At 43.8% G+C, this 20,119-nt stretch overlaps 1 protein-coding gene across 2 annotated transcripts in view; it reads right to left on the bottom strand.

Annotated features, from left to right (window-relative positions):
- Window positions 1–10,544, bottom strand: part of LOC126764482 (uncharacterized) — a 47,112-nt gene extending 36,568 nt beyond the window's left edge. Inside the window, exons 1-3 of one of the 2 annotated variants that reach the window (XR_007668011.1) lie at window positions 8,832–10,544; window positions 8,553–8,767; window positions 3,357–4,075 (exon numbers count right to left, since the gene is read on the bottom strand). The gene's annotated coding sequence lies outside the window, so the exon portion shown is untranslated. Of the gene's footprint in view, window positions 1–3,356; window positions 4,076–8,552; window positions 8,768–8,831 lie in introns of those variants that run through there. The other variant, XM_050482189.1, reaches the window with a different exon arrangement.
- Window positions 10,545–20,119: the final 9,575 nt, after the last annotated feature.

Raw genomic sequence — 20,119 nt, 5'->3', positions numbered from 1 at the left:
GATATATTTATGAGCTGCACCAAAATGAGCGCTTTTTATTAAGACTCTAAAGAGTAATTTGTTACTCGGATCTAACTGCTATTTATACTAACTAGCTGATAGCACTGGCCTGCAAAGAAATTTTGTTTCCTTTACATAACAATGAATTATTATTATTGATTGAATAGTCTTCTTCTTCTTAATTGGCGTAGACACCGCTTACGCGATTATAGCCGAGTTAACAACAGCGCACCACTCGTTTTTTTCTTTTCGCTACGTGGCGCCAATTGGATATTCCAAGCGAAGACAGGTTCTTCTCCACTTGGTCCTTCCAACGGAGTGGAGGTCTTCCTCTTCCTCTGCTTCCCCCGGCGGGTACTGCGTCGAATACTTTCAGAGCTGGAGTGTTTTCATCCATCCGGACAACATGACCTAGCCAGCGTAGCCGCTGTCTTTTAATTCGCTGAACTATGTACATATGTCAATGTCGTCGTATATCTCGTACAGCTCATCGCTCCATCGAATGCGATATTCGCCGTGGCCAATGCGCAAAGGACCATAAATCTTTCGCAGAATTTTTCTCTCGAAAACTCGTAACGTCGACTCATCGGTTGTTGTCATCGCCCAAGCCTCTGCACCATACAGCAGGACGGGAATTATGAGCGACTTATAGAGTTTAGCTTTTGTTCGTCGAGAGAGGACTTTACTTTTCAATTGCCTACTCAGTCCGAAGTAACACCTGTTGGCAAGAGCAATCCTGCGTTGGATTTCCAGGCTGACATTGTTGGTGGTGTTAATGCTAGTTCTTAAATAGACGAAATTATCTACAACTTCAAAGTTATGACTGTCAACAGTGACGTAAGAGCCAAGTCGCGAGTGCGACGACTGTTTGTTTGATGACAGGAGATATTTCGTTTTGCCCTCGTTCACTGCCAGACCCATTTTCTGTTCTTCCTTGTCCAGCCTGGAGAAAGCAGAACTAACGGCGCGGGTGTTGGGGCCGATGACATCAATATCATAGGCATACGCCAGCAGCTGTACACTCTTATAGAAGATGGTACCTTCCCTATTTAGTTCTGCAGCTCGAATTATTTTCTCCAGAAGCAGGTTGAATAAGTCGCACGATAGGGAGTCGCCTTGTCTGAAACCTCGTTTGGTATCGAACGGCTCGGAGAGGTCCTTCACGATCCTGACGGAGCTTTTGGTGTTACTCAACGTCAGTTTACACAGCCGTATTAGTTTTGCGGGAATACCAAATTCAGACATCGCGGCATAAAGGCAGCTCCTTTTCGTACTGTCGAAAGCAGCTTTGAAATCGACGAAGAGGTGGTATGTGTCGATTCTTCTTTCACGGGTCTTTTCCAAGATTTGGCGCATGGTGAATATCTGGTCGGTTGTTGATTTTCCAGGTCTGAAGCCACACTGATAAGGTCCAATCAGTTTGTTGACGGTGGGCTTTAATCTTTCACACAATACGCTCGATAGAACCTTATATGCGATGTTGGGGAGGCTAATCCCACAGTAGTTGGCGCAAATTGTGGGGTCTCCTTTTTTATGGATTGGGCATAGCACACTTAAATTCCAATCGTTGGGCATGGTTTCGTCCGACCATATTTTACAAAGAAGCTGATGCATGCTCCTTATCAGTTTTTCGCTGACGTGTTTGAATAGCTCGGCCGGCAATCCGTCGGCCCCTGCCGCTTTGTTGTTCTTGAGGCGGGCAATTGCTATTCGAACTTCTTCATGGTCGGGCAATGGAACGCCTGCTCCATCGTCATCGATTGGGGAATCGGGTTCTCCTTCTCCTGGTGTTGTGCATTCACTGCCATTCAGCAGGCTGGAGAAGTGTTCCCTCCATAATTTAACTATGCTCTGGGCATCAGTAACTAGATCACCTTTGGGGGTTCTACAAGAGTATGCTCCGGTCTTGAAACCTTCTGTAAGCCGCCGCATATTTTCGTAGAATTCTCGAGCATTACCCCTGTCGGCCAGCTTACCAAGCTCTTCGTACTCACGCATTTCAGTCTCTTTCTTTTTCTGTCTACAAATGCGTCTCGCTTCCCTTTCAACTCTCGGTATCTATCCCATCCCGCACGTGTTGTGGTCGATCGTAACGTTGCGAGGTAAGCAGCCTGTTTTTTCACCGCTGCGACACGGCACTCCTCGTCGTACCAGCTGTTCTTTTGCACTTTTCGAAAACCAATGGCTTCGGTTGCAGCTGTACGTAAGGAATTTGAAATGCCGTCCCACAGTTCCCTTATACCGCGTTGTTGACGAGTGCTCTCAGAGGGCAGGAGTGCAAGCCGAGTAGAAAATCGTTCGGCTGTCTGTTGTGATTGCAGCTTGTCGACGTCGAACCTTCCTTGTGTTCGTTGGACAACATGATCGATCTGGTTGGTAGTTTTTCGATCCGGAGACAGCCAGGTAGCTTGATGAATCTTCTTATGCTGGAATCTAGTACTACAAATAACCATATTTCGGGCCCCGGCGAAGTCAATCAGCCTCAACCCATTTGGGGAAGTTTCGTCGTGGAGGCTGAATTTACCGACCGTAGTGCCAAAGACATCTTCTTTTCCCACCTTGGCCTTAAAGTCGCCAAGAACGATTTTGACATCGTGGGGGGCAGCTCTCATAAGCGCGCTCCAAGCGCTCATAGAAGGCATCTTTGGTCACCTCGTCCTTCTTTCCGTCGGGGCGTGGGCGCATATCAGCGATATGTTGAAGAACCTCGCTTTGATGCGGACGGCGACGGAGTCTCTCTCCCACCACGAATCCAACACTAAACGTGCGCTCCTTTATATGGCCACTGTAGTAAATGTCACAAGGACCTACTTGTCTCTGTCCTTGTCCCGTCTTGGACGGCGGTTATGTCAGCCTTTATTTTCACGAGGACATCAACCAGCTGGGCAGCGGCACCTTCCCAATTAAGGATCCGGAGATTCCAGGTGCATGCCCTCAAATTGTAGTCCTTATTTCGTTTGCCATGGTCGTCATCAAAAGGGGGGTCTCTCATCCGAGGCTGTTTAAACTTTTTCATTGGTATTGTTTTTTACGTGGCGGGTCCCAACCCAGCGCACAACCCTATGTAGGGGATGTTTCGCCTTCTCCCATTAGTTCGCCTTCGAACGGATGTTCTTAGGCTACCCAGAGGATACTTGGTCAAAGACCGGAAGTAGTGAGCTGCTTGGGCCATGTGTAAAAGAATCGTTTCTGACCACTCCCAAGTGAATGGCGATCAGAGAACTTTCCTCACTTGCGTGAACTACATCCTCCATAGTACCAAATAGAAATATTGTATCAAAAACATTCTATCACTAATATTTTTTTACAATGGAACTTTTAAATAAAATTTAATTTTTAGCAATATAATAGGTTGTCAAAAAAGTCTTGCGGTATTTTCGCTAGTTGTCGCTGAAAGCGCGTAGTTTTTGTTTTATTCGTCGCATCGGGTCATGCTATACCTTTTTGGAAAGCTCATTTCACGCGCTAACACATGTTTGATTGATTGTCGTTCGTGAGTTATAGCGTCGCAAACATGGAGCAAAATAAAGAGAAAATACGGCATATTTTACAGTACTACTACGATAAAGGCAAAAATGCATCTCAAGCCGCCAATAAAATTTGTGCAGTTTACGGACCCGATACAGTTTCCATTTCCACCGCACAACGATGGTTTCAACGTTTTCGTTCTGGTGTAGAGGTGGTCGAAGATGCGCCACACTCCGGAAGGCCTGTCGTCAAAAAGAGCTGGGCATGAGTCATCAAAAATTCATTTCAATTTCAATAAAAAAAAAATTCAATAAAAATACCGCAAGACTTTTTTGACAACCTAATATTTTAATCATATATTTATTTTTTTATCACAATTTTGGATACAAGCCATGAAAAAATGTTAAAATGTATATTACAATATGTTTATTACTTATTATTAGTATTTTACTATATAGTATTCTTTCTTTGTATATTTTCAAGTGGAGTTTCGCGACGAATAAACATTTTGCATTGTAGCGCCTCGCTATGCGCATATAATCTTGATGAAACCGCGAACCATGTTCATCTGATACGTATACTGCTCCAAGGTTAGGTGGGTAAAAATCTAAGTGAGAGTCCAAAAAAATTAATTTTTGAAGACATGTGACAGTACTCTGGTAGTGTTTCCTAGAAAATTGTGGCACACTTCGACGAAAGCAGTCCATGCTCTTTTTCGGACTCTTTCAGTTTTATTTTAAAATATATGTCCTTCATGGGCTCGCGTGTTTGGGGACCCACAAAGACCCACTTCTGTTAATATTGCATCACTGATTGGGGGAATTTTTTCTTTAGATACTGAAAGCTTTCTCCATCTTTATTCAGGGCTTAACAAAATTCTTCATAAGACCCAGAAATTAAACTTTAATGGTCTATTGAAGAATCATCAGGTGCTTATCAAATAAGTAGATTTATATGGAAGAATATAAAATTATAAAAATATCAGGAAGATCTCCAAAAGTTCGTTGATGATTTTGATCGGTCGAATAGTGACTGTGAAACTGATGGCCACAATATGCTACCTTTTTCTGGCGCACAACGATAAATAAAGATTTTATAGGGTTTAAAAAACCACTTCGGAAGAGTTGCAACATGCAATTGAAACAAAGTTGGATTCAGATTCGAGGTAGCGACCGCTTTACACCCGAAATATTATCGTTGCACACGCCCTGTCAGTTCTTTTCATATTTTGTACAGAGTAGTTTATATTCTATACAACAAGGTATATTACACCCACTTAGCACCACACTTGATGAAATTAAACGATTTATGGGTATTAACTATCTCATTCAGTAATCAAAAAGCGTATAAATTGGGGTGATTACGGCAGCCCTCGTATCATTGTAGCTTTGACAAGAAACCGTCATGAGAAGATTCGACAATTTTGCACATCAACAACAATATCGAAATGCCTCGTTGTCGTAATACTGAGCAGCAGGAGGACGAGCAACAAGCTGCAACAATTCTATTATCGCGTGAATCCTTGTCAGCAAATATCTTTGATCGTCTATTCAAAACACGGCCTTTGATTGAAGCACTTAACAAAAATTTCAATAAGGTTCCCAAAAGAGAACGACTTTGCTTTGATGACCAAATTTGTGCCAGACAAGCCCCACCCTTGGGGCTACAAATTTCTCTTGATGTGCGATGATTCAGGCTTTTGCTACAATTTTGAAATTTACTCGGGGAACGAAGACAATCCACTTGAAAATGAACCGAACTTATGGGCGTCATCTAATGTTGTAGTTTGTTTGAGCCGCACTGTGCCACGTTTCGTCAATCATTGTATTATATGGAGCTCAGTTACAAAGAAAGCGAGCCGGAAGTAACATTGAAAGTCACATTTCTGCGAAACGATCTCGTCCTAACAGTGCCCCGCTACCGCCGCGTGATATACTAATTTTAGATAACATTGGACATTTTTCTAAAGAGGAAAGATTTCTTTGCATTGAATAGGCTCCGAAACTACTTGGCCGATTTGAAAAATTCTTTCACTGTTGGGAAGCCACAATATCTGTGGTGAACATATTCTATATTAGGTTAGGTTAGGTTAAATGGCCGATCAAAGATCACACGTAGACTCATAATGTAGTCCTTTGTGATACCATTTAAAAAGAACTCCCGTGTTCGGACTTACAGATTGGCAAAGTGCTTTGTAGCCAATACATAATTACACAGACGCTTAACTTCAACTCCCGCCAGTTCGGTGGGATGCCCGAAGATATGCGCCACCAAGTGTCTAAGTCTTGACCTCCCAAACGCGGGAGAGTCAAGCAGGAAATGCTGGCTTGTTTCTACCGCAACTTCTTCCGAACAGCTTTTACAGTCAACGTCTGGTAAGATATCCATTCTTGCCGCATGTATGCCGATAGGACAGTGGCCTGTCAAGAGTCCCACTACAAATGAGAGACTAGTCTTACTGAGGGCTAAGAGATCACTAAATCTCTTGCGATCTATCTTGAGCCTAAAGGCCTTCGCAACCACACAAGGCCCGATGCTGGCCCAGTGTTGGACAAGCATCCGCGTGGCTCAGCTATCTAACAGTAGAACACAAGAGGATACGGGAGCACCGATCCGTTCACATTCTGCCGATAATGATTCTTGGGTGCCCTTCCTTGCTAACTCATCAGCTTTGCAATTGCCTGCAATTCCGCTGTGGCCCGGCAACCATACCAGTCTAATCACGAAAACTCTGGCTGCTAGAAATAGCGACGTTAGACATTCTTCGACCAACCCTGAACGCACTGTGAATGAGTTCAAGGTTAGTATTGCCGCTCTGCTATCTGAGTGAATGGTCACTTCCCTGAAAGTGGATGCACTCCGTAGCAGCAAATTTGCTGCTACCTTGATGGCTGCGACCTCAGCCTGGAATACACTGCAATAGTCGGGAAGCCTGAAACAGAAATTTATTGAGAGCTCCCGACAGTTGACTCCTCCACCGACCTTCCCCCCAAGCTTTGACCCATCCATGAAGAAGCTTGCTGCCCCCATCCTCTAACGGCTTCTTCCCACCCATATCGTCCTCGCCGGTATATGGGCAAAGAAGGAGCCGCCAGAGTTCGATGAGACGACTCCATGATCCAGATGATCCGGTATGCAGTCAAAGTTTGTGAGGATATTCGAATGTCCAGATACGCGTTCTTTTAAGAATCCAGATTCTCTGAGTCCGATAGCCACCTTCGCGGCTATGCACCTACCGGCAATGTCCACCGGCGTTATGTTCAAAATTGCATTTAGTGCCATGGTTGGGGTGGATCTTAATGCAGAGGATATGCTAATTAGCACAGCCCGTTGAACGCTTTCGAGTTTTTTGGCAAGTGTGGTCTTCCCTAAAGCCCTCCACTATATAAAGCCACCATAGGACAAGATGGGCTTGACTATGGTGTCATAGAGCCAGAGGACCACTTTCGGTGGGAGGCCTCAACTTTTGCCAATAGCTCCTCTACAGCAGTATAAGGCAATAGATGCCTTTTTTGCTCTCTCCTCGATATTCGGCTTTTAAATATTTCACTGTATCCTCCGGTTGCAGGCGAATACCTCCTATTTGCGGCAGCGGTGCCCACGGGATCTTATATTTTCTGCCGAATAAACCATTTCCGTTTTATTTGGGTTAATGGCGAGTCCACTTCCGACCGCCCATTTCGTTAGAAGGCTGAGATATCCCTGCGTTCACTCGTACACGGTGCTAAGGAGCTACATCGTCTGCAAAGGCAATCACCCGACAGCAGCGATCCTCTAGTTTTTTGAGCAATTCTTTAACGACTACGATTCATAGAAGAGGAGAGAGAACCCCACCTTGTGGTGTTCCCTTACTAACGCTTCGCCTCGCACGCGCGCTGCCCCATTCTTTTTCGATCACTCTGTCGCACAGAAGACTGAGAATGAGGTCCTTGAGGTTCGATTCAACCCCAAGACCGTCAAGAGCAGTTACTACTACCTCAGGCAGGACATTGCTGAAAGCTCCCTCGATATCAAGGAAGGCCCCAACAGCAAAGTCCTTGGCTTCAATGGCTTCCTCGAGCCATGACACGATAGTATGCAAGGCAGTATCCACTGACCTGCCTTTACAATAAGCATGTTGTGCTCCAGACAGATAGTCTCTCGGCATGAGCCTCCTAATATACCAGTCCATCAGCCTCTCCAGAGTCTTTATCAAAAACGAGGAGAGGCTGATTGGCCTGAAATCCTTGGCCGCGACATGAGAGCTCCTGCCAGCCTTCGGTATGAACGTAACCTTTAGTCGTCTCCAGGCCCCCGGGATATAACCTAATCTAACGCAGCTCGCATAGATAAGTGCCAACCAGCTGCATGACACTTTCACAGCCTGTTGCAGCTGCACTGGTACGATGCCGTCTGGTCACGGGGACTTGAACGATTTGACCGAACTAATCACCCACGTCAAGTGTCGCTCATCCACAATACCGACAAAGGCCGCACAATCGTCATCCAGCACCCCGAGAGATCCCCTCGCAGAGGACGTGTTGCTCGGGAAGTAAGCGTCGAGAAGCATCTGAAGTGTTTCTTCACTGCTGTCGGCCCACTTCCCATTTGCGTCCTTGAGATACCCCAGGGACTGTGGGTTTTTTACGAGAATACGCCTGAATATAGAGGACTCGTGGCAGCCTTTCACTTTTTCGCAGAAGCTATTCCACGATGTCCTCTTAGCCTTTCTTAACTCAGACTTTTATATTGAAAGTCCTGTTTTATACAAAGCCCAGTCATCAGATAACCCACTTCTGCGGGCCCTGTTGAATAAACGTCTACATGACGCCCTGATATATGAGAGCTCCGTAGTCCACCATAGAGGTTTCCCTTTGCCCTTCGGTGTTTTCAATGGACAGGACCTCTCCAGCGCAGCATTGCACGCCGAGCTGAAGACTTCAACCCACTCCTCCACCGCATTGGTAGTGGCCAACGAGTCAACCCCCGGTGCGCGTGGGAGAGTTCGCCGAAGCCTCCTGCGGTAACCATCCCAATCCGTGTTCCTAGGGTTTCTGAAAGATATCCTAGGCGGACCGTAACAATAAAGTCAAAGAGCGACTCACCTCTATTATTTGTATCCGAGCTACTCCAGATTTGGTGTCGCGAGTTAGCGTCGGAAGCGATGATGACGCTGTTACCACTCTTAGACGCTTCGGCTAAGGTCCTCCTCAGCAGTAAGGGAGGTGGCTCCACCACATCATCGTGTGGCATGTACGCGGAGATAAGCCAGAAATCTCCGGTGTCACACTCCAGCTTCGCTGTCCCTATGTCGGCGTTGCTGAAATTAGGTAAAAGAAATACCGTTAATTCATTCCTTACCGACATACAGGCTCTGCTCCTACCTGCATCCTTGGCCGTCAGGAGCCTATGGCTCTTTGTCCTCAATCCAGATATCCCGTTGCCAGTCAGCCACGGTTCCTGGATCAGGACGACATCAGCTCCGTCTTGTTCTAGACGAAGCAAAAGGTTGGCGGAGGCCGCCTTCACATGCTGGAGGTTAATCTGGTGGAATTTCATCCTTCAGACTTTCCTCCAGGAGCTCTAGGTCAGCGCCCAAATCGTGATCGACCCGCACCTCTTTAAACAGTTGTTCGAGGTTGAAGACGGTGTCGCCGATCGACGAACCGCCCCCAGTACTCGCCACGTCCGAGAGATTCGGGTCGATTTCCACGGTCGCTTGACCGTCAGCGCCCTCTGTCACATCCACCGCAGCCGCTGCTTGAGTGCCATCAGCTCTGGCGTCTGATGGAAGTACTTTCAGTATGGCTTCCTTTGTTTTGCTGAGAGGACCGATGGATTCCGCACTTAGCATTATCAGCGCTTGCCGATATGGTTCATCGGTTCTCTCTAGCCTTAAAACATTCCAGTCCTGCGTTGGAAGTGAGGGATTGCGATATCTGAGGATTTCGTCAATCTCGCTTGCAGTGGAAGGTTCGGCCGCCAGCCAAACGCGAGCCCTCGATACCTGACCAACATGCTTGTCACCGTAGCGTTCCAAGATCTTGGCCGCCAATCAGCGGTCCGACTTTAGCTTTCTCGCTAAATCTGCTTTGCTTCTACTCCCAGTGGATCCTTTCATAACTCTAGCAGAGGTTCCTCTGCTAGTGCTAGCAATTCCGCCGCGTATGAAAGGTCCACCCTTCGCTACTTCTCCTGCCGGCGGACTTGCGCCGGCTTCCCCCATTTTGCTACCTGATGAGACACCAACTGGAGACTTTGTCCTGTTGCTGCAATTGCCCAGCGACGGTTTCGTCGCCGTAGGAGCAGCAGCCCCACCTGGGTTGGATCTAGGTGTCGATTTCGACAGTCTTTCACCGCCCTTCGTCGTCTTTCCGTCGTTGTTGTTGTTTGTATTATTGTCCATTCAAAAAGGTTCCCCACTCAGAGCCGCTATCCGCCCCCGAAAAAGTAGTCGCCTTTTATGGTCCCAAGGTTATCTCAGTGACGAGGCCAAGGCGAGGGTTGACGTACGTTGTACGCCCTTATTAAGCAATACGTTCAGAGCCGACCAGTGCAAAGAAAGAGTCATCTCCAACTTAACGACGAGGGGAGCCCTGCCAGGGTTTTAACGGGACGGGGGCGGTTGCGACATTAGCCCGACAGCCATTTCTGATGAGTGTTCCCTCATCATACTCAGGTGCCAGAATGCCGCCACCACCAGCCCAGGGTTCTACCAAATCCAAATAAATGTTTCTCAAAAACCAGTCCAAAGCGAAAGGTCGTCCAAGGAGTTGTAAGGCCGTGAAGGCCGCAGGTCATTTAGCGTTACCCAGGATGCACCAGCTTGGAGGCGACCTGCCCTACATCCCAAAATAGGCTATATTAAATTTTCAAAAAAGTTGGGGATTCATACTAAACCCCCAATAATGTTACCCAAGGTTTGAAAAAATGATCAAAAAATGTTCTTAATTCGCGTGCGCTGTGAAAACGATTGATTATAGAACAAATTAATGTACTACGCAATGGCAGATCCTATAACTTTCTAGAAAAGATATTGCAATAGCATATGTATAACTATTATAGTTTTGTCACTATAAGTGTTTTTATCATTTTAAAAAATATGTACATATATAAATGACACCGCTATTAAAGCTTTTTTATTTATACTTTGGAATTAATCCTAAAAATTACTTAATATTTAATTGTATTTTAATTCTATTATAGAGCTTTTGAATTATTCAATTTGGACATTCCATTCGAAAGAAATCACAAGTTTAAAATTCTATTATTATTTGAAAACTGTTGCATGGTCGCGGTTGAAGCTGCTAGATTAGGCGACACCATAACGGAGCAACTCTGCAGGAAAAAGTTTATAGTTTCTTTGTGTGGGCGTTTGATATTTAATATTTAATTTTCAAAATGGCTTCGTGCAGATTCGATCTCCTAAACCGTTTAAAAATTTGAAGATCATGAAAAAGGTTAGGCTATTATTATTTTTTCGAAATACTGTATTTTTAATATACTTAACATAAAATATATTATTATTTAATAGGATTACTGATTTCAATAATTTTTCCAGAATATTCATTAATCTATTTGAGGGTACTAATTTCAGTAAAAAATATCTACACGCATGCCAACAATTCTCATTGAAATATTAACTGTAAACATACATATATACCAGATGCGCACATATGTATGTATTTACCTTCTTGTACTATTCCTACCTACCTTCAAATAATATTTAATATTATTCGCGCGGTAGATCCACTAAGCAGCAGTCGTGTGCGAAATTAAATAAATTTTACTAGAATATACAATGTCTATACTGACTGTACACTCGTGGCCACGCAAACCTTACCACTATACTTTCTTAAATTTTTTTTTCGGACTTTTCGTTCGTTCGGCATTTCCTTCAATTTTGTTTTTTTTATGTTTTTAGTAAGCATAAGTAAACTAAATTATATTATCTAAATATAATTATAGTTTATAATTTATTACGTTTAATGAGTAAAACACAAATTAACTTTTCTTTTCTTATACAAAAGCGGCTGATTTTATTGTTTTTAAAGTGATACACCTTCTAAACTTCGTGCTTCAATTAAAAAAAATAAAATAAAATATTAATTTAAAATATAGAGAAAATGAAATTAAATTAAAAAAATAAAAAATATAGTGCTATAAAATGTAGTCAAATATGCACAGTACTTGAAAATTTTGAATGGTAAGGTTTGCGTGGCCACGAGTGTTGATTATATATATATACTCGTAGTTTAAATTCGTATAGCAGGTAATTCAACCCAAAATAAAATATTTTTATTTTTTTTCAAAATAAACAAAGTTTTTTTTCAGAACTATTCAAATCCATTTTTTTAATTTTACAGTAAATAATATAATGTAACTTTTAACTATCCAAACTGCTTTGCGCCTCAAGAAGTTGTTATTATTTTTCAATTACATTTGTTTAGATTTTAAGAAAATAATTTAGTACAGTTTAACTTTTTTGATTTTAAAATCAACAAAACATCTAGATCTCAACTTTCTAGAAATACTTCCCAGGCGAGGGAATTAAAAACACGCCGTGATGGAGAATCTTAATCAGAAACTGAAAATCGTCTTGCAAGTCGAAGAAAATACCCACCGTAATCGCGTGCCGGAGAGTCGAGTATCGAACGCTCACAGAGGCTTGCTCAACAAAATTTAAGGACTTCTCAAGTACCCGCGCGGGAGTCGAGTATCGAACGATCGCAACGGTTTACTGAACATAGTTTCAGAACCTCCCAAGATCGCCCTCGAGAGTCGAGTACGGAGAATGTGCATCGGCTTAAAGAACAAAATATTATAAATATATAAGCTCGCTCTAATTAGCCAAGTTCTGAGCGTGAGCATGAGAGAAAGACAACCGACATCAACGGCTAGAGGTCGTAATCAAGGTTTTGCTAATAGTAACTGTTGCGTCAGGCAAGATATATATATTTAAACCTACAACTAGAATTAAGAAAATTGAATTATAAGAATCGTTAAATATTGAATTATTAAAAATTAAATTAAGAAAATCTATTATAAAATACTTACCTTAATAATGCATTCATAATACCAATCTATTACTTACCTTAATACGTACCATAATCTGTTACAATATTTAACGAAAGTTGAAAATGATTATACTTACCCCTGTTTAATACATATTTATATTACCATTAGTTTAAGCCGTTAGTTTTAAGATTTAGGCTTAGCAATTAGATTAAGAAATAAAGAACTCTCTTTTGTATTTGAACCGTGGAATCGAGCAGACGTATTTTCATTTTTTAGCGCAATTTTTTCTTTCGACAGGCAATTAGGTTTCTTCATTTTATTCGCACATTCCCAAGTTATATTTTCGCTTCTCAAAAACGCTTGAGAATTTTCAGTAACAGATTATGCTTAACACGGAGCCATGAGTATGATTTGCTCTTTTAAAATAGAGGGACAAGTGTATCATCTAATAGGTAGTATTTTACCATCATGAGGCCAAAGTCCACAATTCTTGCAAATCTATTTCATTTCAGACGCAGATTAGCTATCATTACGGCCAACCATAGCGTCAATGCTAAAAATTTATTTAATTAACGTACAAACCACACTGAATAGCAACAATACGAGTATGTATATCCATAAGATGCTTTAAACAAAACATAGTTGGTGACTCTTCAGATAATTTAAAGTTAACAAAATAAATTTGATGTAATAGTTTACAGGGAAGCTCTGACTCAATAAATTATTTTTTAGGAGCAGAGAAAGTAAAATATATAGCATCGGCCTTTTTACAAACATTTAAAGAGAAGAAATAATAATACAAAAAAATATGCTTTCATTTTCGAATTTCCTTCTTTTACTCGGAAAGTTTGTGTGGAAGAGTGTGTACAAAATTATAACTTTAGAAATGATTGTTTACTACCTACTTACTACTACTTAGTTTAAATATAAATATGCATGTGGGTAATGAGTAGCTATATATACCGCACTTCGATTTAATTTATATTTTATTTTATATACTTTGGTTAAATAGGTGCAAAAAGTTGATTAAATCTAGTTAAGAATTCGTTCGGTGCTATAAGCTCTATCCACTTCGACACATCCCGACAAAATGATCCAGATGATCTACTGTATTGTACGTTACGTTGATTTTTAGTCCTGTCAGTGCTCAAAAACTTGTTTTACTTGGTATGGATCGAACAATTTTGGTCTAAATTTTAAACCTTTACCATATCCTTCTTCTTCTTCTTAATTGGCGTAGACACCGCTTACGCCATTACAGTTGCGTTCACAACAGCGCGCCAGTCATTTCTTCTTTTCGCTACATGGCGCCAAGTGGAGATTCCGAGGAAAGCCAGTTCCTTCTCCCCTGGTCTTTCCAATGGAAGGGAGGTCTTCCTCTTCCTCTTCATCTGCTTGTCCCGGCGGGTATTGCGTCGAATACTTTCAAAGCTGGAGTGTTTTCGTCCATTCGGACAACATGACCTAGGCAGCGTAGCCGCTGTCTTTTAATTCGCTGAACTATGTCAATATCGTCTTATATCTCATACAGCTCATCGTCCCATCGAATGCGATATTCGCCGTTACCAACGCGCCAAGGACCATAAATCTTTCGCAGAACCTTTCTCTCGAAAACTCGCAACGTCGACTCATCAGTTGTTGTCATCGTCAAAGCCTCTGCACCATATAGCACGACGGGAATTATGAGTGACTTATAGAGTTTGGTTTTTGTTCGTCGAGAGAGGACTTTACTTTTCAATTGCCTACTCAGTCCGAAGTAACACCTGTTGGCAAGAGCAATCCTGCGTTGGATTTCCAGGCTGACATTGTTGGTGGTGTTTACGCTGGTTCCAAAATAGACGAAATTACATACAACTTCAAAGTTATGACTGTCAACAGTGACCTCCCTGCGGGGAGGGAGATAAGAATATTCCCGCGGTAAGGCATGCCTGTCGTATGAGGCGACTAAAATCCAAATGCACTATGTCCGACATTCACATGTCTGGTTTATTGAATGTCGGCATGGTCAGAGATGTCAGAAAAGTGCTATATTGAGATTCTATCATATTCTTTGAATGGGTTTGCGATTATATAACAAACACTAAATGGATTTGACGGACAACACATCATACAGTCGGGTTCTTAAGAATTCCTTGGAATTCTTGGGGGCTCGACTGGCAGTAGCTTAAGCGCAAGCTTGGGCTACAGGTCACACCAAAGACTAAAACATGGTACCACGATGAGCAGCCGCCCCTGGAGTTCGCTCCAGTCTGCTCATTGGGTCTTGGCCCTTTGGGGAGATTCGTGGTGGCTGTGGTTTAAACCTAAATGCAGGAAGGACTTAGTCCAATGTGGAGTCGCACTGCGGCCGGGTGCCGGACCCAGAGTACGGCAGAGGTCTTAGATGGGCCTCGCACCCGACCAAGGTGGAAAGGGAGTCCCACTTCCTTTCAATTTGGAACCAAAGTGTATGTGTGTGTGGCAGGCACTCATACCTTGGTTTTTCTAGAGTGTAGTGTGGGTGCACACACTTACGCTTTGGGGCGCTGATCAACGCATTGTTTTGATCTGTGTGTTTCTAGTAATAGAAAACACCGTGGATTTGAGCCTCCTTAGGCAGATACCCACGTTAAACCACATTGGATTCTGTCAACAGTGACGTCAGTGCCAAGTCGCGAGTGCGACGGCAGTTTGTTTGATGATAGGAGATATTTCGTCTTGCCCTCGTTCACTGCTAGACCCATTTGTTTTGCTTTTTGTTATATCAATATCATCGGCATACGCCAGCAGATGTACACTCTTGTAAAAGGTTGTACCTGTTCGATTAAGTTCTGCAGCTCGAATTATTTTCTCCAGCAGCAGATTGAAGAAGTCGCACGATAGGGAGTCGCCTTGTCCGAAACCTCGTTTGGTATCGAGCGGCTCGGAGAGGTCCTTCACGATCCTAACGGAGAAGCTCCTGTTGCTCCACGTCAGTTTACACAGCCGTATTAGTTTTGCGGGGATACCAAATTCAGACATCGCGGCATAAACGGCATAAAGGCAGCTCATTTTCGTGCTGTCGAAAGCAGCTTTGAAATCGACGAAGAGGTGGTGTGTATCGTTTCTCCTCTCACGGGTTTTTCCAGGATTTGGCGCATGGTGAATATCTGGTCGGTTGTTGATTTGCCAAGTCTAAAGCCACACTGATAAGGTCCCATTAGTTTGTTGACGGTGGGCTTTAATCTTCCACACAATACGCACGATAGAACCTTATATGCGATGTTGAGGAGGCTAATCCCACGGTAGTTGGCGCAGATTGTGGAGTCTCCTTTTTTATGGATTGGGCATAGCACACTTAAATTCCAATCGTTGGGCATGCTTTCGTCCGACCATATTTTACAAAGAAGCTGATGCATGCTCCTTATCAGTTCGGGCAATTGCTATTCGAACTTCTTCATGGTCGGGTAATGGAACGTCTGCTCCATCGTCATCGATTGGGGAATCGGTGTTGTGCGTTCACTGCCATTCAGCAGGCTGGAGAAGTGTTCCCTCCATAATTTAACTATGCTGGGCATCAGTGACTAGATCACCTTTGGGGGTCCTACAAGAGTATGCTCCGGTCTTGAAACCTTCTGTAAGCCGCCGCATTTTTTCGTAGAATTTTCGAGCATAACCCCTGTCGGCCAGCTTATCTCTTCGTACTAACGCTTTTCGGCCTCTTTCTTTTTCTGTCTACAAATGCGTCTCGCTTCCCTCTTCAACTCTCGGTATCTATCCCATCCCGCACGTGTTGTGGTCGATCGTATCGTTGCGAGGTAGGCAGCCTGTTTTCTCTCCGCTGCAATACGGCACTCCACATCGTACCAGCTGTTCTTCTGCACTTTCCGAAAACCAATGGTTTAGGTTGCAGCTGTACGTAAGGAATTTGAAATGCCGTCCCACAGTTCCCTTATACCGAGTTGTTGACGAGTGCTCTCAGAGAGCAGGAGTGCAAGCAGAGTAGAAAATCGTTCGGCTGTCTGTTGTGATTGTAGCTTTTCGACGTCGAACCTTCCTTGTGTTTTTTGACGTGCGCTTTTTGCTGCACATAGGCGGGTGCGAATCTTGGCTGCAACAAGATAGTGGTCCGAGTCGATGTTATGACCTCGGAGCGTTGTACGCACGTTTAGAACACTGGAGACGTGTCTTCCGTCTAACACAACATGATCGATTTGGTTGGTGGCTTTTCAATCCGGAGACAGCCTGGTAGCTTGATGTATTTTCTTGTGGAATCTAGTACCACAGATAACAATATTTTGGGACCCGGCGAAGTCAATCAGCCTCAACCTATTTAAGGATGTTTCGTCGTGGAGGCTGAATTTACCAACCGTCGTTCCAAAGGTACCTTCTTTGCAAACCCTGGCGTTGAAGTCGCCAAGCACGATGTTGACATCGTGGGGGGGGCAGCTCTCATATGTTAGGCGCTCATAGAAGGCATCTTTGGTCACATCGTCTTTCTCTTTCGTCGGGGCGTGGGCGCAAATCAGCGATATGTTGAAGAACCTCGTTTGAATGCGGATTGTGGCTAGACGTTCATTCACCGGTATGAATGATAGTACTAGGCGACGGAGTCTCTCTCCCACCACGAATCCAACACCAAATTTGCGCCCATTTATATGACCACTGTAATAAATGCCACAAGGACCTACTCGTCTCAGTCCTTGTCCCGTCCATCGCATTTCTTGGACGGCGGTGATGTCAGCCTTTATTTTCGTGAGGACATCAACCAGCTGGGCAGTGGCACCTTCCCAATTAAGGGACCGGACATTCCAGGTGCATGCCCTTAATTCGTAGTCTTTATTTCGTTTGCCATGGTCGTCATCAAAATGGGGGTCTCTCATCCGAGGCTGGTTGTTAGTTTTCATGGAGGGTGTTTTTTTTACGTGGCGGGTCCCAAACCCAGCGCACAACCCCATGTAGGGGATGTTTCGCCTTCTCACTTTAGCTCGCCTTCAAAAAAAGAATAAATAAAGATAAAAGAATCATTTCTGGCCACTCCCAAGTGAAAGGCGATCAGAGAACTTTACTCACTTGCGTGAACTTCTACACATGACTCCATCCTCCTTTACCATATTAGGTACGCTCAATTGCAACTAACTCACCAACTTTATATTGAATTCTTTCTTTCCTGTTTTTATTAAAATACCTACATATTATTTTCCTGCGGTGATTTTCTCTATTTTTCTGCGCTTCATTACGTTGAGCCTTTCTGTGTTTAAGCCCTCCATGATAATGCATCTCGCGCAATGCTGGCACAGCATTGACACGCATTTCGATTCCAGTGAGCATGCGAAAAGTAGAAAACCTTGTACTTCTCTGCGGTGTGTTTTCCGTTTGATGAACTCAATCTAAATACCTGTACCAAGATATTTGATTTTCGCCACGCATCTTTGAAACACCATCGACTATCACGAAGATCTAGTTATACGATTTCCATGGGACCAACGTGGTCTGCTTGATAGGTTCCGAGAGGTCTGTCTTCTTTGTGTATTGGTGACAAAAACCCTTCTTTCTTACCACTCTTACTGTCCTGCTATTACGCATTCAATGCAACCTCTTACGGTCTTTGCTGCCAAGTATGGGATATAAAATGTGTTCCTAATCGCATCTATTATGTTTTTACCTAAAAAATGACCTTATTTATAAGCAACTCGAATAACTACGCTTTCCTTCAAGGTTTGTACGACTACTAGTTTGTAACGAAGCTTTTTTCTGCCCCTGCTCCTTACAAGTATAAATTGCTGAGGTATACTCGCCGTGTCCAGGGTTCGTTACAAAAAATTTGTAGATACTGGGGCTCCTCTGCGAATCGTACTTTATTTCATTCAACTTATATTAATATGTAAAATATAATATACATATATTGATCTATGTTACAGAATTGTCTTCTGCGTTGTACTGTCGTCGCCCGAGGACGACGCTGTCAGGGTATCGGTTCTGTGTGGTCCGTTAGGGCAATACCGTTTCCCACTCTGCTGCGTTCCTGGGTGCTAGACGACTGGCTGCTCTCTGCCACGACGATCACGCTCGACTACTTTTGCCGACGCTAGTGTAGGCTTCAATGACGGTGTCCTGCGGCGTACGTTGACGTTCCCGTGCTACGACGACCATGCTCAGCTATTTCTGCCGACGCTCGTGTAGGCTTCAATGACGGTGTCCTGGCATACACGTTGACGCTCCTCCGCAACGACGACTGCGCTCGACTACTTCTGCCGGCGCTCCTGTATACATCGATGACGCTATCCTGATGTACACGTTGACACTCGCGTGCTACAACGACTACGTTCGGCTACTTCTGCCGACGCTCGTGTAGGCTTCAATAACGCTGTACTGGTATACACGTTTACGCTCCTCTGCTACGCTGGAGAGGTCCTTTTAACCACTTTTGCCGCGTAGAGATCCCGGATCACGGAAGACTGTGTTAGCGGCCGCGATGTTAAAGGTTGAGTTGGTCAGAGGATAAACTCACTACCAAGCTCACCCTTAACAGACGCGTTCACAAGTCAGGGTATCAAGACTAGCCAGAGGATAAACTCATTGCGTAGTCTGATGCCAAGCGTGCGTACGCTGTCACAGTCCCGTGCTGACTCCCTGATCATCCGTCACCTAACTCCCCAGCAAGCCTGTGCTGCGTGCTAAAACATTCGCAACATGTTGCGTTGGGATGGCGTGTGTTGCTGGGACGGAGTATGTTGCTGGCAGTGGTGTGGTTTTACCGCTGCGTATGCATGCTTGTTGTTGTTTTATCTGCATGTCTGATTTCTCCGTCTTCGTGGTATCCCGCTGTATTGCTTGCGTGGCGTGGTTTTACCGCTGCGTATGCATTGTTGTTGTCATTTCATCTGCATGTCTGGTTTCTCAGTCTTCTTGTGTTTCTAGAAGTGGCGTGGTTTTCCCGTTGAGTTGTTTACAATAGGGTGTGCCTTTATGGGTTGTGTGGGCTAAATTCTGTATAGATATTTAGTTCTCACAAGTTCCTTAACTGGTCCCTTGTAGAGTAAATTGTAAAAATTTTCATACTCTCCGAATTCCAATGCCTTAATCATTGCTCGGACCCAATCGTCGTCTTGCTGTGCCTGCTAAAGTCAGTGATGCAACGTATCCTGAAGCAACAGGCATAAAACCCTACTGAGTGCGTCCATAAGGCTTTAAAGGCACGTCTTTTTTCTGCATGGTCATAGTGAAACCCAATTACCATTATAGGCACCTCCAACTCATAAGCATGGTATCTCTCTTCTGGCGGTTTTGTATTCCGGATCATGTATTGTACAGGTTGACATATTTGGTTGGCTATGGTCGTTTTGGAGCAAACTGCCCCCATATCCATACACGGACGCATCGGTGTGCACCTCGGTTATTGCCTTCAGGTCATAAAGGCGAACTACTGGTGCACTTTTAAAGGGAAGCTTTCAATTGCTGGAAAGCTACAATCATTGCCAATAGACAATTCCGTACCCAGACGTAGCATGTCTGATAAAAGTTTAGCTAATCCTGCGTTACCCTCAATAAGACGTCTAAGATATAATGGCAGCTCTAAATAAGCTGCACGGCCTTACGATAGCGTGGAAGGGAAAATTTTTTACTGCGCGTAGCTTAGTTTCTGATCGTCTAATAGTACTTTCTCTATTACGTATCCCCACCGTCTTTATGAGAA

This window comes from Bactrocera neohumeralis, unplaced genomic scaffold, assembly GCF_024586455.1.
Source record: "Bactrocera neohumeralis isolate Rockhampton unplaced genomic scaffold, APGP_CSIRO_Bneo_wtdbg2-racon-allhic-juicebox.fasta_v2 cluster09, whole genome shotgun sequence".
NCBI lineage: Eukaryota > Metazoa > Arthropoda > Insecta > Diptera > Tephritidae > Bactrocera > Bactrocera neohumeralis.
The sequence above is the reverse complement of the archived record's forward strand: the minus strand, read 5'-3'. Positions and strand labels throughout refer to the sequence as shown.